General features: G+C 37.8%; 1 pseudogene; it reads left to right on the top strand.

The window, feature by feature from the left end:
• The window catches only part of LOC147820582 (olfactory receptor 7G2-like), a 37,080-nt pseudogene that overhangs the window by 398 nt on the left and 18,334 nt on the right, over window positions 1–18,348 (top strand).

Here is an 18,348-nt window from a genome sequence, read left to right as displayed (position 1 = left end):
AAAGGCACCCCAAGTGTTTGCATTTTAATAAACTTTAACATTTATAATTTCATTATTTATACACCCATGTATAATTCTTTCCACTTTCAATAGGATATATACTTCCTCATATCATGGAAGAGTCAAGCCTTCATCTATAAATAAAAAGAAACACTAGACATTTTAGAAAAGTCTGTGTTCTGTGTAGAATGTCTGAAAAATTCAGATGAGCATAAATAATGTAGAAAACTGACTCATGCAAACATGGCCTGCAGAGGCCAGGAAATTATCCATCCTGATTTCTCCTCCTGCATGGTCTTTGTCTTTAAGAATGTGTCCTCCTGGGGTTAGAATAACAGTGAGGTAGCTCTTCTAATGAGGAGCTTTGGATATTGGGCACCCAGGGACACAGAGACCAGAGGAGTCAGCCAGTGCAAATCCTCACTCAAAAGTCCTGCCTTGTTAGGAATCAATACCTGAATTGCCACACAGTGACAACACTTTTGAGAAGGACTCTCTGCACACTTGGCCACAACTCACCCCTTATCAACCTGATGACCAAACACATCTTCTGAAACCATGTGTAAGCTCCAGTACAACAGCAAGGCCTTACTTATGCCTAACATGATAAAACTAGTCCATGGGGCCGGGGACTTAGCTCAGTGGTTTGGCCACCTGCAGTGCAAGCTCAAGGATCAGAGTTCAATCCCTGGTACCAAAAAAAAAAAAAAAAAAACCTATTCTGCATACCCACAGAAACACAAATTTCCTTCCTGAATAAAAGGCAAAGTTTTTCTTTGGGGGATGATTATACTTTTCCTGAGATTCCATAACTTAACTATTATAATGTAGATATAACATTAAATACTAGTATTAAGTCAATCAATGCTATGGTACAAAGAAAGAAAACAAAGATACTTGTTTATTACATGTGCATATATATTCATGAGAATATTCATAAAATAGAGAAATAATCAATTGGACAATTGAAGGTCCTGTCACTGATGCCCTCTGCTTGGATCCCTGGTGTTCTGTGTGCCAAACCCCCTCCACTGGCATCTTATGTGAGCAAGTGATTTAGATAGAGATAGTAAACGCTTGGAAAGGCTTGAAAATAATTTCTTCACATCAAGGCAAGGGTTTCCAATATAAGAATAAATTCATTCATTCAAAAAAAAAGAAAACTATTGAAAATTGTTAAAGAGATTTACTAGGTGCTAAACAGGCAGCCATGGTACTGTCTACATTTTTGGCCATCAGCAGTAATCATAGAAAAGCATTAAAATCTCTCTGGTAAAAAAAAAAATTAATTGATATTACCATCCTTGTTTCTGTAGCTGGTCACATGGTTGTAGCTAGTATTTATATTTCTCCTTCTATTTCTCATTTTGTATTCTCTTGGCCTTCAGCAAGCACCTCAGCAGGTCTTGTTCTTTACTTAGTACAGTGAAACATCACTGAAGATTCTGGGCCAATTCTCATCCTGCTTGGATTGGGTTGTCATAGTTTCACATTGACCTTAACAACAGGGCAAGCTAATACTAAGAGATATGTTATGGGATCTCCTGCAATTCAAATATATTCTTTTTACTTTATTAAGGAATAGTAGTCCAATTTCCCTTAGCATCAATCACACTCAGCAACATCACAACACCATAGCTTGTTCAGTTAGACATGTGTGGATCCCAGAATGACTAGGCAAACTTCTTAGCTTTAAGCTCAATGGAATCATTTTCACGCCTCCTATAACAAGCCTTACCCCTCTGGAACTAAGACTTCTAGGCTACATCAGTACAATGTCTTTAGATCAGGAAGTGAAAATTTTGCAAGTGAGTCATTAGGAGTAATTTTAATGGTACCATTCCCACTTCCATTGCCTCGTACCTGTGAATCTTGGCTGTGGGAGAAATAGTATCATATAGTGGAGGCTGACAGAAAGCATAAACAGCCTTCTGGAGAACTTTGCCTTAACCTTACAAAGTATTACCAATCAGATGGCACTATAATTGTTTCTTCTCTAGGACATCAAATCTTTCTAACAATCCAACTGGTTCTCAGTGGTGGGGATCAGGGTAAGACCAGTGAGCATGAACATGAGCCCACTGCCATCCTTCTTTTCTTTGGCCATGAAGTATGTTCCTTGATCAGAAGCAATGCTCTGAGCAATGCCTTGGTGGTGGATGAGCCATTCTGTAAAGTTATGGTTGGCAGTTATGGCCAAAGCATTATGTGGAAGGAAGGCAAATCCATACCTAGAATAAGTGTTTAGTTAATTAAAGACAAAGCACTGCCCTTTTCTTGATTAAAGTGAACCAGTATAACCAACCTGCCAGCATGTTGCAGGCTGATCACTCCAAAGAACAGTGCTATGCCAGAGACTCAGTGTTGGTCTTTGCAGCTGACATAATAGCTATTCAGCAGTGGTTTTGGCTTTGGTCAGCCTTGGTGAGGAAAAGGCTATGTCTTTGAGCCCTACCAACATGATAACTTTGTTCATGAGCCCATTGAGAAATGAGAGGGATGGTTAAGGCAAAAAGTTGACTGCTATTCACAGAAAGAGTCATCCTATCTGCTTTGTCAAAGTCTTCTTCTGTTGAATTTGGTGATCATTTATATGAAAAACAAATATCTTTAGAACCTTCAGCCATATGGAGATTTCCATCCATATAGTTCTCCCCAGATGTCTTTGTCATCAATTTTCCAGTCACATCCTTTCAATATCCCTGACCATCTGGCCAGATAATTGGCTGCACTCCATCAATTGGCATATATCTACACACTTGACCTTTTTTGCTTTCTAGCAAAATATATGACCTAGTGAACTTCCCAAAGTTCTTCTTACTGTCAGGATTTCCTTTCACTGCTGTCTTTCATGGATGTCCTGGAAAGGGGTGTGGTACTGAAGCAGAACACTTTGGATGGTGCCTGAATACTGTGCAGAACCACCTGTAAGCCAGGACCTAGTCCTCCCTTCCTGATGACTGATCATAGAATACATCCCATGAAGTGTATGTTGCAGGGCAGAAGGAAAAATAGCAGGAGTATAAAACATGGCCATTTGGAAAACTTCTTGCAACTTGCTTGTGACTTCAAGATCTACCCAGGCTTGCTGACATATATACCACTCCATTTGATGATGGGCTCTTGCTGTGCAGGTCCAAGTTTATGTTGTGGTGAATTAGATTCCACCCAGTTCATAATGGACAGTTCATTTTACAAAGTTATGTGGTGTCCCATGGTGAACTGTTCACTTTTATCAAGTCTCAATGGCAGGCCAGGAGGTTTGTGTCAAAGAGAAAGTAGTTTTGTGCAGATGACAGTACAGCCTTTCTCCAAAATCCTAAAGGCCTGCACTGTGATGCAATATGGTACCATGCTGGAGGCCCTAAATAGCACCTTTATCTGCCACTGAAACCTCAAGTGTTACTGTATCTGCTTGATTGTTTGTTTCAAGTGGTAGAGAAGCCTGTATAGCAGCCTGGCCCTGTTGAAAAGCGTTCTTTTGTTTTCAGCTCCACACAAAACAATAACCCATCTCAGTCATTTGGTAAATGGGCTAGAGTAACAAACCCAAATGATAAATGCATTGCCTCCAAAGTCCAGTTACAGCCTCAAGGCAATGTGCCTCCTTCTCAGTTGTAGAAGGTGCTAGATGAACACACTGCTCCCAGAGCAAAGGAGGTGAGTCAATCCCAGGGCCCAGGAAGAGGCCCCCAGCAGCCATTCCACTGCTCCCAGAGAAGAGGTGCGCCAATCCCAGCTCTCAAGAGGAGGCTCCACGGCTACCATTCCACCACTCACAGGGCAGAGGAGGTGAGCCACGACAGCACCAGTAGAAGCCCCTCCCCCACCCCGTGGAAATGAGAAGACACGTAAACAAGCCTCAAAAACAGACTTGCCCATCACCTATAGCATCCCCAAAGGGAAACAAGATGCAACAATCTGATACTCAAACACCTGGACTCCCTGAACTGGCAACAAAAGAGGATCTAGAAAAAATGAAATCAGAAATAATTTCTCAGAAAACAGCAGAGATTGTGCCCATAGTGCAAGACATGACTAATAAATCTAGAGAGGACCCAAATTTAAAAAAATAGATGAGCTGAGGAACACAATGGAATCCCAACCTAGGAAAAAAATGGAATCCATAAAACAGATACAAACAGATTTACAGGAGATTAAAAATTCCACTGAAAGTCTTCGCAGCAGAATGAACCAATGTGAGGACAAAATTTCAGTTATAGAAGATAAGATTGCAATTAGTGACCAGGAAAAGGAAAAATGCTTTAAAATTGTAAGGGACCATGAGAAATCAATTCAGGAGCTGCTAGATGATGCAAAGAAGAAAAACATAAAACTGATTGGAGTCGATGAAGAAACAAGAGAGAGAGCAGATGATGCAAAAAAAAAATTTTATGGAAGTGATGGCAGAAAACTTCCCTAGCAGGGGAAAAGAATTTGACATACAGATAAGGGAGGCATATAGGACTCCAGCTAGTCTTGATCAAAAAAAAATCTACACATAGACATATAATTGCTAAGATTTCAGAAACCCAACAGAAGAACACAATTCTACAAGTAGTTAGAGAAAAGAAACAAATCACATACGAATGAAAGCACATCAGAATCACAGCAGACTTCTCAATGCAAACCCTTAAGGAAAGAAGAGCTTGGAGTGACATATTTCAAGCCCTAAAGGAAAAGAGACTCCAACCCAGATTAAGGTACCCTGCAAAAGTATCTTTCAAAATTGATGGAGAAATAAGATACTTTCATGATAAACAGCACCTTAGGAACTTCATGAATACCAAACCAGCAGTCCAAAAATTTTTAGACAGTAGCTAGAAAAAAGCAATGAGGATCACAAGCCCAGGAAGCCCAGCAGAATGAATCCATTCAGCTTGACAAATTAAATGCAAAGGGGGAGAATCCAACAACAAAAAAAGTCATGACAAGGCTTTAAAAACTTTTAACTTCACCTCCCTAATGAGTGTATAATTCAATCTTGTTATTGTACTGATTAGTATTTTTCTGATTCTAGTGTTGCATACCTTTCCCTGTACTGTACTGGCTATTTATCATCTTCTTGTGTCTAGTTTTTAATTGGATTGTCTATTAAGGAGCTGTAAGAGTTCTTTATATTTTCCTGTCATAGGTTATATGCATTGTAAATATGGTCTGTTTAAGGACTACTTTTCATTTTAACGATGTCATTTAAAGTTCTAAAGTTCCTTTATCAAGTTTTTTCTTTTATACATAATGTTTTTTGTATCCTAGGAAGTTCTTGCCTACCCTAAATTCATAAACATTTTGCCTTATAATTTCTTCTTAAAATTTTATAGTTTTAGCCTTTCATGTTTAGGTTCATAGATCCTTTCAAGATATTTTAATGCATGGAAATAAAAGGCTGAGGTTAATTATTTATATACAGATACCAGGTGCCCTAGTGCCATTTGCTGAAAACACTATCTTTTCCTCTGCTCTTCAATTGAGTTCATATTCTATAAAAAGTTAATGTTAAATAATCTTTCAAAACATAGTGGACCATATATGTGTGGTTCTATTTCTGGATTCTCTGTTTTATTCCAATGACCTATATGTCTTTCCTTACACCAACACTGCCTTAATTACTGTAGCTTTAGAGGAAGTCTTAAAATTAGGTACTAAACATCTTCCAACACTTTTTCCTCTTTTTCTTTTTAATTTTCTGGGTCCTTTGTACTGCTACATAACTTTTGTCAATTTGAGGGGGGGGCATACTGGGGATTGAACTTGGTACCTTGCACTTGTGAGGTAGGTGGTGGCACCACTGAGCTAAATCTCCAGCCCTCCTACATAACTTTTAAATTTCAATATCTCATTCTTCATTTATAGCAAGTATACATAGACCTGAATTTTTATATATAGCCTGTGTTTTCTAATCCTGCTAAAGTCAAATACAAGTTCTAAGAGCTCCTAGAGATTTCTTAGTATTTTCTCTGTAGATGATTATTTCACCTACATATAAAGATTTTACTTCTACCTTGCCAATCCTATCATAATTGTGTCATTTTATTGTCAGACTATTGTGGTTTAGGCCTATGTTTCAAAGTTTAATGGACAGATGAAGAGTAGGCATATCTGCCCTTATTCCTTAGGGAGAAAGCATTGTATTTCCTCCATTCATATAAGGTTTTTTTGCTGGAAGTATGGGGTACATGTCTTTGATCTGTTGAGAAGGCTCTGTTCTACTTCTAGGCTCCTGATAGCTTTTATCATGAACAGCTGTAGAATTTAGCCCAATATTTTTTTCTCCAACTAGCGACAGGATCATATGGCTTTTTCTTTTCCTCTGTTAAAATGATGACTTTTAGGGGTGGATCTTCCAATGCTGAACCAACACTGCCATCCCTATAATAAAACCACTTTCTACATATTGCCAGATCTGACTTCTAATAGTTTGTTTTGTAAACCAAATTTCTATCTATGTTCATATTTTTTTCTTTTATTATCTATGTCCAGTTTTAGGATTATCTCAATGTTGATTTCCTAAAATGTGTGAAGTGTTCCTTCTTTTTACTGCTTTAATTGTTTGATATAATTTAAAATGTATATGAACCTGTTGTTGTCATATAGGTAGCTTTGCAAGCTAGGAATATACTTTCTTTAATAGGTGCTATTCACATTTTATATTTCCTCCAGTATTAGTTTCATTAATATGTCTTCCAAGGTTCTTTTTAGAAGTTGTCAAATTTATTTCAAAAAAGATTTTTGTAAAATGCTTTCTAGATCCTTTTAAATTCAGTGAAATATGTGGTAATGTCTCCTAGATCTTGATATTGTATTTTTTTTTTTTTTGGTACCGGGGATCGAACTTGGGTCCTTGTGCTTGTGCAACAGGCGACAAAACCACTGAGCTAAATCCCCGGCCTGATATTGTAATTTTTAAAATGTATAATTGATATTGTGTAATAGGAAGCAAAGGTCTAAAGGAGAAGGGGAAGTTGGAGGGATAGGGTAAGGGAATGAAGGGAAAAGAAAAAATATGAGAAAAGGAAAAAAATGGAAACAAACCTTTGCAAATAGGCAAAGGTGGAGGGGGTGAAGGATGGGCAGGTGAAGGGGAAAAAATAAGAACCAAGATACTCATGTACTGGTACAAGATCCCAATGATGAATGTAACTGTATTTTATACCTAAAAAGTACCAATAAACTTAATGTGAAAAAAAAGAAGGTGCTCAAAGCAACAACATGTCCTCTCTAATACCACATGACTTCTAAAGGTTTCACTGAGCTGGAAGGCCCTTGAAATTTAGGTGGATTTATTTCCCATCCTTTGACATACACATGCTTTACAAACAAGTCCAGCGTTATTGCTATTTTTGCTCACATGGTGATACTTTATGGAAGGGAAAGTCAATGAACAACTCTCTAAGATGTGACAAAAGAACGGACAACTGATATGCTCCTGGAGGTAAGGCAGCAAAAGAGTATTGACATTTCCAGCAGAAAGCAAAGTTTTTCTTCTGGGCTTTTATGGATAGTGGTGGAGAAAAAGCAATTTACTTCAAACCAAGTACTAGGGGATGTTAATGTGCTCTGGCAAAGAAACCAAATGCAGTACAGAGCTGCAATTCTAGTCACCCCTTGATTAACTTTCAGGTAATCCACCATCATTCTCCAAGATCCTTCCACCTGCACGGGTCAAATGGGAGCGGTAAATGTGGACTTGTGCACCACCCCTGCATAGTTCAAGTCCTTGGTGATGTCACCAATCTCTGCAACCCCTCCATCAATGATTTACTATTTTTACAAGTAGGGCCAACTTTTATATTTCCAGTTAGTCTTTCCTACCACAATATCCCTCACACTACAGGTTAGAGAACCAGTATGGGGAATCTTCCAAGTAGCAAGTATATCTATCCCCATACATTCTGGAACTGGGAAAATGAACACAGGATGGCTTTGCAGGCCTACTGGTCTCATTGTGAGTCAGATCTTCACTAAACCCCATTGTTCACCTGGCCTGTAAAGGTTCCATATTCTTTTTTTTTTTTTTTTGGTATTGGGGATCAAACTCAGGACCTTACACTTTCAAGGCAGGTGGTGGAACCACTGAGCTAAATACCTGGCTCAAAGGCTCCTACTCTTATTGAGGAGCCATGATGATGTTTTGGGTCTCTTGGAATCAGTTTCCAGTAGTTCCTGTGATTTAGAATTATTCCCTTTTCCCCAGAGTATGGTTACCTCGACAGAAAGTGTCTTTGTGGAAGAATGGGAGAAAGAGTGAGCGCATACATGTTTGGTGGTGAACGAGGCCCCTTCCTTCAAAGGACTCAATGGCCCCTTTATTCACTGGGTTCTGGGTCTGTGAACTGGCTGAAGTCTGGGAATTGGTTCAGGGGCCATGATTCCCTGTTGCTATGATTTAAGGTAGATTTTTGTGATTTTTGTCCCAAAATTTAATAGACTTCCTATCTATTTCACTTCTGGGAACACCATGACTAACTAGCAAACTCCACAGATGTGCACATGTCAGACCATTCTGATCATTGCTTTACTTTTGCTGTTGATTATGGTAAACATACCCACCTTGTCTTTCATGGTTGGCACTGCCACATAGCCCATGCTACTCCAGAATCCAGTTAAATCCATCTCTTCTAAGTTTCCTAGTTGATGAACTGTGGTCACCTTCATAAGCTTTAGCACACAGAGAAAAGCAATACCAGGGGCCTTCAAGGAGGCTGGCGCTCCCCTCTCAGATCTGTTTCTTAAGATATTAGTGGAGGGTACATATTCTGGATCCTTCCAATATGGACTAGATTTTACCTAGAAAATGCAGGTCCATTTTCCTGAGCCTTTGAATATCCTTCATTAACAGCAAGCAAAGGAATCTTAGATATTTCTATCTTATTGAAGTGGGTCATCTTTTGATCCATATTTCAGCCAACCAAGTAAATGAACTATGATTACCTTTTTAAACTCTACGAACTGTGATTTCAATTCAGAATATCTAGTTAATGGGTCTGTATCAAGAAATGCATCCAGATCCAAGTCTATGGTTTTTCTACCATCATTTCACACCCTTAAATTTTATTCTTATACTCATTTCTCAGACCTCAATTTTAAGAATTAGAAAACCCAAAAAGTCCCTTCAGAGTGTAGTGGGTTTCATCCTGGGTCATTTTGAATACTGTGCCTTTTAGGAACCTTCTGAAATATGGGCCTGGTTATAGGTCTAGGAGCAAAAATGAGTGATGACAGTGGGTCCATCAGCATCAGCATAATATAATTTTGGAAAAATTCAAAATTGCAACTGCATCTGGAATGGCCACTACTGTTTCTGTAGGCAACCCAGAATTGACTTACTTTGAAATAGGAGAGTCCCAAACTACAGGGCTGGGGGTGCCACACCACTGAGGGAGGAGAAATCTCTTCCTCTGGCAAAATAATCGCATCAGAATTTAGAAGTTTGGTGTCCCAGCCTCATCAGGTTTCTCCCAAACATGCGCACTTTAATTTACAGAATCCCAGTCTTTTTTGATCAGCACCATCACCTTAACTTTCTATACAATTCAAGGCTGAAGTTTAAACTTGCACTATACTTCAGCCATTCAAATTATGAAGGCTTGTGTTTGTTTTTTAGCAAATTAATTCCTATGGCTAAAAAAGAAAATTCTCCTTCAAGACCCTTTTGAAATATTTAGATTGTTTATGAGTGCCCGCAGCTGGGAATTGACTCTTTGAGAGCCTTCTTTTCCTCTATTACATTGTCTTCACATGTATAAGCACTTTACATGATTATTCATGTCTGCAGTTTATGATTTTCCCTTAGGACTTGTCCAGAGATGCTAAGAGAAACCAGCCAGCACCATTACATTTCTTCATCTTCACAGATTTTCAAAAGTATTGTATATAGAGCTTAAATTTATTGAATCTCAAAACTGGAACATTAGGATAATCAAATGGCTTTATATTTCATATTCCTTTCAACAGTTCACATCATTAGTACTCTCTACATTATCAGAAAGAGAGACCATGGCCACTCTAGGTGTCATCAAATTAAACAGTCAGCTATAGGAACCACTAAACTGATTAGACACATTCATCCTTACATTCTATTTCTCTAGAACCATTTCTGGTACAAAAGTCTGCATTATTTAAGGTTCTCTAAAGCATATATATGTAAAATTATATAAGAGGATATACTAGCTGACCTTAGATGATCAGAGACAAAAGACTCATAATGGCTCTCTATAGGATCATGGGTAGAAAAATGCAAAATTCCATCTGTGAATTAGTGAGACAGAGAATCCAGCAGCAGTCAAGTGTCAAAGGCTTGGAAGTTGGCTATGTAGTCATGGGTGCCAGCGTATATTGGAAAGCAGAAGAATCTTCATGGAAAGGCTTAAGAAACTGAAGAGCAATGTTCAAAGGCAATAGGAAAGGCTGGCGCTCTTCCAAAATAGGGAGAGTCTTCATTCTTCTTTCCCTCTTTATCCTGTCTTGGCTATAAGCCATAAACACATGGCAGAGAATGAGTGACTTAAACACAGTTCTGGTAGCTAACTGGCAAAAATCAAGATGTCCCACAGGAAGATTTTTAAACACATCCCTATTTTATATTGCTGGTACTGTTTAATATATTTATTATCTTTTTACCACTTTGTTTCCATGAGATTCTTTAGCATCATTGAAATTGGAAATAAATCAGCTATTTCAGTATTCTATCTCTTGGCTCTGACAAATAATGTAGAACTGCAGCCTTTCATCCTCAGCCTCCTGCTGTCCATGAAGCTGGTAACTGTACTGGGAAATCTATTCATCATCCCGGTCATCCACTGTGACTCTTTCTCCACAGCCCCTTGTATTTCTTTCTCTCTGTCTTTTACTAACAGGTGTTTAAACTCAAGCACAATTCCCAAACAGAGCCTGGTGAACATCCAAACTCAAAATCAGAGAATTAATCACACATGCTGCCTCATTCAGGTCTGGTTAGTCTTATTTTTTGATGGCTTGGACAACTGTCTCCTTACAGTGACAGCCTTGACTGCTATGTGGCCATTTGCTTACACTTAGGAGTGCATTAAGCATGATCCCCACATCTGTGTCTGTCTGGTTTTGCTCTCACAGATCATTAGCCCTGCAAGTGGCCTGCTCCACATTGTGATGGTGCTGCAGCTGTCCTTCTGCACAGACTTGCAAATCCTGCATGTCTTCTGTGTACTTTCTCAGATCATCAAATTTGCCTCTAGTGATTCCCTCATTGGTAACATCCTGATATACATATATTGCATCTTGGTTATTTGCTGGTATTTTGTTCCTTGAAATTATTTTGTCTTATATTCATATTATGTCCTCTGTCTTGAGAAAACTTCATCCAGAGAAAAGTATAAGACCTTTTTTACCTGTGGTTCTCACCTGTGAGTTGTATCTTTGTTCCATGGGACAACTTTTGGCAGCCACATCAGTGCTACTGTGACTCCTTCAGGAGGACTTTTGTGGCTTCAAGGCTGTACTCCATGTCTCTCACATGCTGAATCCCTTCTATTATGTCATTTGCTTTGGACTTAGGATTCTACAATAAGTCACAGTGACTGGCTTCCTGGTGAGCCAGATTGTCTGACTCTGTTATTATATTTCTTCTCCAATGATGGGATAACATAATACCCATATACATTTTAACTTGGCTGGAAATCTGTATCTTCCTTTACTTTTTCTAGCTCTGTGATATGATGTTTGACATTCTCAACACATTTTTAGCTCTCTGGTTCCACAGAAGCAGAGCCTGACCTGGGGTTCTAGTTTCAAAAAGTTTTTTTATGCTAAACTATCATAACAAGTTAAGTTAGTGAAGCAGGACAGGCAGATATGTAAATCAACTATGTCAGTATTCTCAGACAGCAAGTATTTTGCACAGGTGAGTTCATTGCTTAGCCATTTGTATTGATTCAACACTAAAGTTCCTTGAATGTAACAGCTGTTGAAGTGGCCAGGCTTACTTTGCTCAATGTCATTTTTGCAGGATCATCCTCTCATGAAATTTATTTTAATTTACATGTTATTAAACTTGTCCTCATTCTTCCTCCAGAGCACTTTCCTGTAAGAACTTCACACCTCTTGTCACCACACCCACCGTCTAGCACTTTGCAGGCACTCAAGAGATATTTACTGAGTTGAATATCTATTATGCCCTTTGCTCTTCCTCCATTTTAAATGTTTTTATTGTCATATGTTTGTGAATTATAGTGATTACATTCAGCTTGGGAACTGATACATATACATACTGCACCTTCATCATTCTCCTACCTCTTCCCCAACCTACCCTCTCCCTCTTTTCAGGTCTCTTTACCATCTCTAGAAAGTACACCTCTACGTTTTGTGTTCAGTGTTCTTCTTGAAATCTTTCTCAACTTTCTGTTCACATAGCTGCACAAACTTCCTGGATAGCTGTGTTTGGAGAATTTGTTTTTGTCCTAACATTCATTTTAGGACACACTAAGAAATACCAGATTCAGGAGTCAAGTGATGGGATCTTGTTCATGCTTCAGTATTTCCAAGCTGGTAATTCTAAGAGGTTACATCAAGTGGTGGTATGAAGTCAACAGTGCAGCTTGATATCAAAATTTCAAGTGTATGTATAAATTTCTCTTAAAATTTAAAAAATTCTGCCCAGATTTATTCTTCTACTTGAGCTACAAGCTCATTCTCTTCTCACTTGAGGCAGAAGTACTGAAAGAATATCATCCTACACTTTTCCTCTCATATTATTTTGATGTCAATCCACCCAGATATATTACAGTTTAGTATATATAAATGACTGTACATGTGAGCTTTGTGCTCAATTTTCATTGACAGTTCACAGTTGTTCCTATCATTAAAGTCAGAGCTCTGTTCCTAATTTCAATTTACCAAGACCTGCTGTTACATGAAGAATAGTAAAAATTCATCCAACAAGCCATGGTAAGATTGGTTAATTTCTTGTTTATAATATTTTCTGAAACTTGCAGGTGTTCAAAATCCAGTCATACCCAGTTTTTAAGTTCATTCATATTTCTCAAATAAAAAACTCTATGCCTGCCTTGGCAACAAATTTCTTCCTATGATACCAAATCTAACTCACACATAAAGGGGAAGTACTTTCTTGGTTATTGCAAAAGACCATAGGGACTCTTAGATTCTGTTTACTTGGCATGTTAGGTTTGAATTATTACTTTTCTGAGAAAATTTATCTTATTTTTAAAAATATTATTTCTTGAGTGCACAAGAAAATGAATATTGCTTTACAAGACCACTTATATTTTTTCCCTTAGTCTATTATTCTTTAAAAAAAATAATTAGATTAAATGGGGAAGAAAGTGCACATAGGGCCATCTTGTCATAAACTTATTTTGTGAATTCCAAATTCATGTAGAAACAAAATATGTTGTAAATAGAATTGATAGTCAGCAGCAAGCATTGAGCTTCTTAAATATCAAAGATGATAAAACATGGAGACCTGGAGAAGCATCTCTCTCTATGAAATGGTGATCAAAATCTGAGTACATGTGATGAGCATATGGACACATCTGCCCACAACTCTCTGTGGGAATTTTGTAATTGCATTCACAGCTCAATTAAAAATGAAGAAAGAGAAATCCAACTCACAGTAGAGTGCTCACAAAGATTAGCCACAAAATTTAAATAGGTGTTCATCAAACTCCAAGTGGGCCCTGTCTCTCTCTCTCTCTCTATATATATATATTTTTTTTCTTTTTTTTTTTTTTTGTACTGGGGATCAGCACTGCACTTGAGAGGCAGGCACAGTGCTACTGAGCTAAATCCCCAGCTCCCCCCTCTATAATTTAGCTACATGTTTTAGATAACTATACTCCATGGTAATTGTAAAGCATTAAAATTAAGGTTCATTCACATCAATGCATCAATGCTGTAGGCTAAAGACACCCATAAGCATTGCATTTTTCTACTCTTTAGCTAATATTTATATAATATTATTTATATCTATGCCCTGAAGATATAATTTCTCATTCAAAATAGGAGCCTGGCTTTCAGATACAATGAAATAGACAGAAAATTCTTAATTAATAACTAAAAAAGAACACTGAAATTACTTCAAGAGTGTGTGTGTGTGTGTTTTCCATGCAAGGCCCCCAAAACGGAGATAAACAGAAACAGTGGCGAGAACTGACAGTGAAATTTTGGCATCAGGAGTCAGGAAATCACCCATCCTGAACTCCTCTCCTCAGTAGTCCTAGTGAATGAGGCTATGTCTTCCTGGGATTAGATTGACATTGAAATGGCTGTTTTAATAAGGACAACTGGATATTGAACACCTCAGAGATAAAGAGAATATAGGAGTTGGCCAGTGAAAACACAAAACATCACTGCTCCAGTCACGGAGCAAGATCTGAGCCTCTCCTGATAGATGATCCTTCCTGACCAGTGTCCTGCTGGCTGATTTATTTTGTCTGCATTTCCTGAGGACACATTGTCCATCTTCAATTTTCAGGTAAAGTGTTCAACATCATTCACATTGAAGCCAAATAGGGAACACAAAACTTAGTCAATACTTTGGAAATGATGGCAGATGTTTTATATAATTTCACACAAGGAAGGAAAAGGAAACAACATGCATAAGTTAATGAGAAGAAAGTCCATCATGGATCTGCTATTAACTTTCTATCTTCATTCATTGTCATTTGTGAGCTATGATGAAAAGATACAGCTAATGTTAAATTTAAAATATCTATGACACTGTATCATTATCTTCAAAGCAGTTACTAAGATCAGTTCCTTCCACAAATCATAAGGACCATGAGATGTAAAACTTTTGAATCGATTCAGAACATCAAGGGAGCCACAAGAACACAAATTCAATCACTCATGAAATAGACCTAACAGAACTGCTTTAGAAAGTAGCAAGAATAATATGTGTTTAAAGTGAGAGGAATATTTGAATGATTATTAAGGAATGTGTCTCTTATTGTAATATTTTTTTAAATTAATCATTCTCAATGCCAAAAGGTGAGGCAGAGGGGAAGGGGAAATATGTAGAAGACAGTTTTATAGATAGTATGGTAATATATGTTGCAGCTTGCATCTTTGGTGGTGTCTCTGTGTTTGGAATCATGTTTTCTTTCATTAACATTATGTCATCTATCTCGAGAATAGCATCATCAGAAAGAACGTATAAGGGCTTTTCCACCTTTGGGTCTCACTTTTTAGTTGTCACCTTGTTCTATTGGACAGGTGTTGGGGTGTACGTTAGCTCTTCAGTGACTGATTCACCCAGAAAGACTGCAGTGGCTTCAGTGATGTATTCTATGATCCCTCAAATGCTGAACCCCTTTATCTACAGTCTGAGGAACAGAGACATGAAGGAAGTCTTGAGTAAACTCCTTTGTAGAAGAGCTTCTCTCATTTATTCTTCTCATTTATTTTCTACTTCAGTTTCCAAAGTAAGCTGTAGAGACTGGATTCCGGGTGAGACAGAATACCTGACCCATTTCTCACTATATGATAAGGTACTCTAATAGCCACGTACTTTTTAATATTTTTCAATGGCAGACTTTGTTTTTGTCTAGCTCTGTAATGTGATATTTGAAATAATATTTCAGTTTTCTGAACACAGAATTTTATTGGTATATGTTTGCAACACATAATAATTACATTCATCTTGGGAAATTGGGACATAGGCACATTGTATTTTGATCATTTTTGATTTGCCCTTTATATTGTTCTCCAGGTCACCTTCACATCTCCACAAAGTCCACTTCATTGTTTCCCTAACATTTATCATTTATTTTGCCCTGTAAAATACTTTGACTTTGGCCCTCTTCAATTAGAGAAATTGCAATATGCAAACTTCTGATTCCCTTTTAGTATTATGGTCTCAATGTCCACCCATTTTCATGCAAATAGCTCGTTTGTTCTTCTTTCAAGCTAAGCAGTAAGGTTTTGTTTCTCAGTTTCCACAGATGCAGAGCCTGAAGCACCGATTCTTGCTTTAGCAATTCATAAATGCCAAGTTAGTGAAGGACAGCAGAGATGGTAACTAAGAAACCTTGTGATCATATCTTCAAAATAGCTTCCACATGTTTGGAGCTCTAACTGCACCATAATGTCCATCTGATTGTGATGTACAGAACTGGAGTTCACACCTTAGAAAGCAACTACTGAGAGCTATTAAGGGCAACTCTATCTTTAGGAGGGAAAAACAATATCCACCATATTCAATGCCATTGTCTTTAGAATTGGCATAGTTAAATATTATCAATGACTTGGTGTGATTGTGACATATATGAAATTCACCAATGAAATTGACTTTTATTCTAAAAAATTAGTAGCAATAAACAGAGTTTCCTTTAGTTCACAGGACTTCCAAGGTAAAGAAAACCCTGAAGCAGAGCAGTCTCATTCTCTTACCCTGAAGTGGCCTCATAATAACACTGCTGCTCTTTCACAGCCCCAGGCATTGACAGCTGATGCAGTTGTCAGACTCAGAAATGACAGCAGAGACAAGAGCTGAGAGCCTGTTATGAGCTGACCTGATGAGTACATTCTCCAACAGTGAACTCAACTATCTGTGTCACACTCAGTGGGCCTCAAAATATGTGCACATTCTGTTTTGTGGATTTGTGATTAACTTACATTAGAAACAGATAAATGTCCCTTTTCTGTGAAGGGAATTCCAGAAGAAGAGAATTTAATGGACTATCGGCAGAATGTGGGCTTTAAATATATCATGTTTCCTTATAGGGCAGAAGTAGAGAGACAAGGAGTAAAGAAAGAGGTGTTATAACCATAAAGATAGGGACTGGGTTGATGCAGCCTGGTCATCAGTGTCAACATTTGGTCATTTTGCACCATGAAACTGTCCTTTCCATTTGATACTGAACAACTTGAAACACTTATGTGTAACCCTAAAAACCATATGTCATAAATGTGCTTCTATTTGACTTCATTAAAATTAAGATTGAATAATGAACTCCATATCTATAGGCTATTTTCATATTGCTTCACAATTTTCCTCTTTGTTTTAGTAGATTTTCCTTGATTTTCAAAGCACTATATTTTTATATTATGTAGGGTAGCAGTAAAAATAAAGTGCATTGCTGGCAGTGTTAAATTTTTGCCCGTGAACTAGCAAAATTAACAGGTGGGATCTCTTCTTACTAAAAAGCTTCTGTGCAGCAAGAGAAACCACCAGGAGTGTGAAGAGACAACCCACAATGTGGGAAAAAATTTTCACCAGCTGTCCCTCAGACAAAGGTCCACTATCTCGAATCTATAAAGAACTTAAAAAGATCAGACCTCCTAAATTTAAAGATCCAATCCAAAAATGGGCATCTGAAATGAACAGACACTTCTCAGACAAAGAAGGAGAAATAGCAAATAAATACATGAAAAAATGTTCAATGTCACTGGTCATTCAAGAGATGCAAATGAAAACAACGCTGAGATTCCACTTCACTCCCGAAAGAATGGCTGCTATCATGAAATCAACCAATAACAAATGCTGGCAGGGCTGTGGGGGAAAGAGGAACACTGCTGCACTGCTGGTGGGAGTGTAGACTGGTGAAAACAGTGTGAAAATCAGTATGGAGATACCTCAAAGAACTAGGACTGGAAGTCCCATTTGACCCTGCTATTCCCCTGCTGGGGATCTTCCCCAAAGAATTAAAAGAATCATACCACAGTGATATATATGCACCCATGTTCATAGCAGCACTGTTTGCAGTAGCTAAAACTTGGAAACAGCCCAAATGCCCATCAACTGGAGAATGGAAAAAGAAAATGTTGAGTTTTTTAAATAAAATGGAGTACTACTCAGCCATCAAAAATGAGAAATTACAGACATTTATAGCTAAGTGGAAGCACGCTGAGGTGATACTCTTAAGTGAAATAAATAGGACACATATGGAAATACCAAATAGTATCTCTAGTTTGAGAAACTGAAAGTGTAAATAAGGACTAAAAGGTATAATAGATAATCTGAAATACGAAGAAAAGGGGCAAAGGGGAAAGGGAAGTGAGAGGGGTGGGGGAAAGGAAAGAAGGGAATGGAATTAATATGAGAAAATGAAAAAAGGAAACAAAGTCTTTGTACATAGGCAGGGATGGAGGGGTTGAAGGCAGGGCAGGAGAAGGGGGAAAAATAAAAACCAAGAGAGAATGTAAAGGTGCATATCTCCAATGATGAATGTCATTATATTGTACACCTAAAATGTACCAATAAAAGGATATACAAAAAAATTTTTGGCACCTATTTTTCTGCTATTGTGAATTTAACTGAAATGTTCTCCTTCATATCTCCTAAAGAATGATAATATTAAAGGGAAAATGAAAATAGAAGCTTTGGTAAATGAGAAGGTGACCAAGAGTTGGAAG

Source organism: Heterocephalus glaber, unplaced genomic scaffold (assembly GCF_053883595.1).
Source record: "Heterocephalus glaber isolate CG9 unplaced genomic scaffold, H.glaber_assembly_v1.0 deba00001845, whole genome shotgun sequence".
Lineage (NCBI taxonomy): Eukaryota > Metazoa > Chordata > Mammalia > Rodentia > Bathyergidae > Heterocephalus > Heterocephalus glaber.
The sequence above is the reverse complement of the archived record's forward strand: the minus strand, read 5'-3'. Positions and strand labels throughout refer to the sequence as shown.